Here is a 6,292-nt window from a genome sequence, read left to right as displayed (position 1 = left end):
AGATATATTAAAATATACATATTATACTCTGTAACACTACTAAACTAGAGCCTTATACCCCGTTCGCTTTGGTGCAACCTCCATCGACCGTTTCAATCTCGACTGAAACGAGGTTCAATCGCGATCGACTCCAGAGAGTTCTTGAGACTAGGTCCACTCATACGAGAAGTCCTACAATCCCACGCGCGCGAGAAAATACAAGATGGCTGCGGAACACGTGTCGGGCTATCAACAGCGAAATAAGAAAGATATTGTATTTCGAGAGACGATGACTTCTGTCTGTTATTATAATAATACCTAACGATAAAATAAATGATTTAGAAAAGTTTTTCTAGTTTAACTGCTTTTCCTGTGACTTTTTCTGATTAAAAAAAAGCCAGTTTTTATGTTTATAAAATACTTTGAATGAAAAATATTAAAATATGTACAAAATAAACCATTTTGCACACTCTTTTTTATTATTTATAAAAAAAAATATAGTTCTGGCATAAACAATGTTAAATTTTAACTGACTTAATTTTGCAAACGCATCTTTTTTATTTATATGGATAGCTTAAGGTCAGTTTTTGCACTAATGTTGCTAATGCACCATTCGAGCGAAAAAAAAAAAATTGTTAAGGAAAATTTTTCTGTTAGCGAACCCTTTGTTAAATATTTCGAATATCACCACTGTGAGGCAGTGGAGAAACATAGCATCTTCTAGCTGATTTTCATCATTAAACAGACTTTGTTATTTCTGAAAAATAACTTTTGTTCCTGTTTTTGTGTGTAAGTACTGAATAGATCTGCCATTTTGTAGTTTTGTACAGTATTAATACAGTACTACAATAAAATACAATTTACTTTGTGGAATTCTAAATTAATACTCAAAAACCTTAACAGTCTAGTACTAAATATTTAATAGAAAACAAATGTTTTCGACTGTACTTTCGGTCTTCAAGTTTAAAACACCAATGAGATTCAAACAAGTGAATTTGAAGAACAAAAATTATGAAATTATTTTCAGAAAACCTGGAACAGCACAAGTGGGTTTTTAAAACCATGGAACATTCTAAGCTTACGTGTAAACAGTTATGCATACGTGTTACTATGGTGACGGAATGGTATATGTAGTACAAACATTGATATAACTACATACATATAAACACACACCAACGAAAGGAGGGTGGGGGTATTGTTTCTAACTGCTGGTGCAGGTTGCCAGTTCATTCATAGCAGTACTGTACTATACCTCCATGTGTGAGACATATCGATGGCATCCTTAGAGTTAATACAATTGGTATGTAACCCGGCTTTGTATCTTTCCAGTGTCCAGGTTTTGAAGGTGTTCCACACGGTGAGACATCCTGATTAGTTTGGCCTCCTGTAGGTCAGCTCTTATGCCAGAGTCAATGGCATAAGTGGATAAGGTGGTGGTGTGCTTTTTATTATCTATATCATATTTGTGTTCCTACACAATATATTTATATTGTGTAGGAACACTGTATTAATTTATATGCATTCCAGTATTCATGTACGAAGGTTTTTAATTTAAGAATTCTAAATGTTTTTCTACCATTAATACCATTTAAATTTAACTGGAAAATACAAGAAAATTATATTTTGCGAGCTAAAAAAATTTTTTCTGCCGACTGAAACATGTTTGGATTAGTGGTGTTTGGACTAGGGGGACTACTGTATAATATAATCTTTTGCTTTTATCATCTAAGCTTAGGCTACTGTTGTTTATTTTTACACTTAAACTGTAGCTAATAAGCTTAATGCTGGCTGAAAAAAAAGAAAAATACTAGTAATTTTTTTCAGTTTGCCCTTCTAGCTCTCAATGATTTATTCCTGGTTACAGATTGAAGGAATCTAGTTTTAACTGATATCTTTAGCATGCAAAACATAGGCAATTCCATGCATTTTAACTTTGCAATGCATTTCAATAATTGCATCTTCACTTCTTTGCTTCTAACACTTTGAACTTCATGGAGAACAATGACATTTGTGTGGCTTTGACTTTTCGTTCTATTAATAACACAGTCTGAGCATCATGTGATTTCTACAAGTGGACACATACAGCTGCCTATATTTTATCACCAGACAGTTCTTATATCTTCCTAGTTTATACTTTGTGAGTTAACTTTCTATTGGTTGTAGTGTATCTCTCAGATACAAGCATTGGCATACCTGGGATCTGAATTAGAGAGGGGCAACTCATTAGTTTTGAGGAAGTGGGGAGGGAGAGTGAGATTTCACGACAGATGGCTCTAGTCTGGTTACAATATTCATTATTCAAACTGATACTAAATTGATATGTCTGTGCTGTGTGTCAATTACTACACTAATTTTTCTCCTAGGGAGGGACAGTTGCCCCTCGCTGGGTACATCCGTGGATACAAGTGCTTCAAATTCTTTATTTTCTCAGAAAAGGTGAAGTGTACTGGGCCAGGTGTCTCAGTAGCTTAATGTTTAACTTAGAACTTGTTGACCTAGTTTCTATCCTTTCTGCATCTTTTGTTTAGTGCCATTGTGCTTGTATCTGTGAGATACAGTGCGACCAATTGTGTAACTGTAAAAGCTGTGAAGGTGGAGCATTTCAACCCAGAAAATGAACAAGGTATTGAACCAATTTGCACTATTTTGTTGAATAGTGAACCTGAACATTATTCTGAAGATGATGTATGTGATGATGGTTCGAAAAGTGAACACAACAATTTTGAGGAAATGAAAAGCGATTCAGAGAGTGAGCAAGATGCAGAAGGAGAATGTAGTGGAAGCATTAGCAGAGCAAATTTCATCAGAAAGGATGGCATTATGACTTGGAAAATGGTTCCTTGCTCTAACAGAGTTTATCAAAGAGCTCACAATATTGTGGCATAATTAGAGAAGCAAGATTTGCCAAAATGGCTTTAGAATGTTGGAAATGCCTAATTATAGACACTATATTGGAAGATATGATAAATTTTACTAATCAATGTATAAAAGAATTACAGCAAAATAAGAGAAAGAGATGCAAAATTTACAGATAAAATTGAGATTTAAGTGTTCTTAGGTCTTTTGTATTTGGCAAGAGCACTAAGAGGAAGCAAACAAAACCTGAAAGAACTTTGGGGTACAGATGATGATGGTGTTGAAAAATTCCGTCAAGTAATGAATCTCAGATGATTCAAGTTTCTTGTAAGAAGCATTAGATTTGACAAGAGAAGAGAGAAAGAAATTTGATCGGTTTGCTCCTATCAGGTACATTTTTGAACAGTTTGTGAAGAACTGTAAGAAAAACTATTCTCTGGGCAAAATGTTACCCTAGATGAGAAATTGGAAGCTTTTTGAAGAAGATGCATATTTTGTCAATATATTCCTTCAAAACCTAACAAATATGGCATAAAAATTTTTGCATTGGTGGATGCAAAGTTGTTTTATTCCTATAACTTGGAAATTTATGTCAGAAAGCAACCCAAAGCCCTTATTGCATAAGTAACAAACCTTCTGACGTCATAAGAAGGTTAGTGGAACTGATATACAGCACTGGTTGAAATATTACTGCAGACAGTTGGTTTTCAGATATAAATTTGATGTTTGAATTGCAGAAGCAAAAGCTTTCATTTGTAGGTGTAAGGAAAAATAAGCCACAACTTCCAGCTGAATTCATCTCAACGAAGAACAGACAAATATTGTCAAGTTTGTTTGGTTTCGGGAAACAGGCAACTATTGTATCACATGCTACATACAGTGTCTCTTGTGCTTCCCATCGATGGCACATGGTAATTTTTTATTCCATGCTAAATATTTGTGGGATAAGCTCGCAATTAATCTACATGGGCAACAAAAACAAAGTGAAGTCACGTAGATATTATTTGAAGATGTTATCTACAGAATTATTTATAGACCAAATTCACCGAAGATGCTATCCACTGGAAGTGATGCCTGCAACATAAGCAGATAACAAAAATAATAAAGAAGGTGGGAAGTGAAAATAGTGTATCAGAGGGATTCAAAAAGGACAAGGTTGATCAAATATTTTTGTGGGAAACATAAAAAACTTGCATATGTCTGGAACATGCCCAAATAATTTGTATCAAATGTACATAAAATGTAAATATTGATGGCCAAAACTGAAAGATAAAAGTAAATATATTCAAAAACTGTTTTTGAACTATATATAATTCTCTAAAATAAAAATAGTTTAAGTTTTTTTTTTCAATATTTCAACAAAATCACAGATCTATCTGACAGATACAGTGCGACCAATTGAGTTTGTTTCAAGATCACAATCAATGGAAGGTTAAAAAAAAATTGCAAAAGTTTTATTCTGAAATTTACTTTTCTGCATAGTTTATTTCATTATAAAAATTTTATGGAATAATTTTAAATATTTCTACAATTAAGAAAAAATTGTGTGTGATTTCATGTTCAACAAGACTGATTTAGCAAACAATAGCTATAATTTTGTAGACGTCAGAAATAATTTAATCTGCATAAGTCTATTTTAGTAGAAATTAAAAATATTACAATTTCTGAATTATTATTATTATAAGTATTTGTTTTGCTGTTACATTATTTTACTATTTAAACTCAATGAAAATTAACATAATGATATTCAATATTTTTATATTTATTTATTTGTTTTGTGTATTCTCTGTTTACAGTAAAATTAGAATGAAGATTTCTGTCCCTTACACAGCAATAATAAAAACAACATCCTATCAATATAAATACTTTTTAATAATAATTATCAGTATTTTTAATATATGATTTGTTTCTTTAATACATTGATTATCAAAGTAGATTAATTACCTTTCAAAACTGAAGAAAGTAATTTTCATTAACTTTTTTCATATTTCATTTGATAAATATACTAAATACAAGATCTGAATGAGAATAATTATGGTTTTCATGTTTTGAATAGTTTAAAATTGAACAACCAATTTCTGTAAAACTTTTAACATTTAGTAATTTAATGTGCAAATTATTTTTTTTAAACAGTCCATAGAATAAATATAGCATTATCCTTAGGAATAATAAAATAAATCATAATCTGAAAAAGACTATAAAATATTTTTTGCATATACAACTAACAGATAGCAAATGACTAAAATAAACTGTCATTTTTAAAGTTATTTATTTACAATTCATAAGTTTGAAATGTATCCAAACTATGAATACAAATATTGATTTTATAAATAAATAAATATTAGCTTTTATCATTCTGTGTCTTTTTCACCCCTATATTCAGGATATAAAATACATAATATAGTTATTCTGTATTTACATCTTTATAAACAATAAATACCAATGTCTGTCCTTTATTCTTCTTAATATTATAATAAGAATTTTAAAATTCTCCAAAATTTATTCTTAAATGGCTGAATTATTATTAGATCAAATCAGAATAATAATAATAAATGCACTAATTAGTTTAATTGTCAAACACTTGATCTCTTTAAATTAATAGAAACGTCAGTATCACCATAGAACAGTTTGAACTAAATCTTCAAATAGCTTCAATGTTTAAATAAAGAACAGGAGTGCAAAAATTCAAATTGAAATCTGAATACAAATAGATTAATGAAACAAACATCTTAAATAGGTATTCTAATAAACACATGAAGTAATATATACATGCTAATAAATATAATTGAATAGAAAATAAAAAATACAAATTGTGCAACTGAATATAGTAAATATAAAATACAGGCAAAAATATACAGTATTAAGCAGACACTGGCTTCAATGAATGCATCAATATGATTTTCAAGAGTTTGGTAAAGATCTGTTTCTTTGACACTCTGACAGGTATCTTGCAATTTCTGCCAAAAGATTATGAATATGTTCAGACACTCATGAAATTGTTAGAAACAGCAAAAACAATTTAATAACAAATATTTTCAGTCATTTTAAAGATCATTTTTAGTAAAATACAAAATAAAACTTAGTGAAAATAGAATATAATGGATAATTTTCCAAACAACACCAGTTGGTTTAAATTAAAACTTAAAATAATAGAATAAAATTACAAATGAAATGTAGATAAATAATGAAAAAATAAATAATACAAATAAANTTTTTTTTTTTTGTTGTTGTTTTAAAGAAAATTAGATATATTCTGAAGCTTTTCATGCTTTTTTTTCAACATTTTTCATTGTATTTTCAAACCATTTATCTAGTAGTAATTTTCTTATCTGAAGTCTCAAGAAATATATTTTCTGTAAATGTAGTCTGATCGAAAAACAAGATACATGTGAAATTTATATAGAACTTATTCCTGATTTGTTTTTGATTAAACAAAAATCAAAAGTCGAGAAAAAAA

This window comes from Centruroides sculpturatus, unplaced genomic scaffold (assembly GCF_000671375.1).
Source record: "Centruroides sculpturatus isolate CEXI.00-Female unplaced genomic scaffold, Cexi_2.0 scaffold24, whole genome shotgun sequence".
NCBI classification, from domain to species: domain Eukaryota; kingdom Metazoa; phylum Arthropoda; class Arachnida; order Scorpiones; family Buthidae; genus Centruroides; species Centruroides sculpturatus.
The sequence above is the reverse complement of the archived record's forward strand: the minus strand, read 5'-3'. Positions refer to the sequence as shown.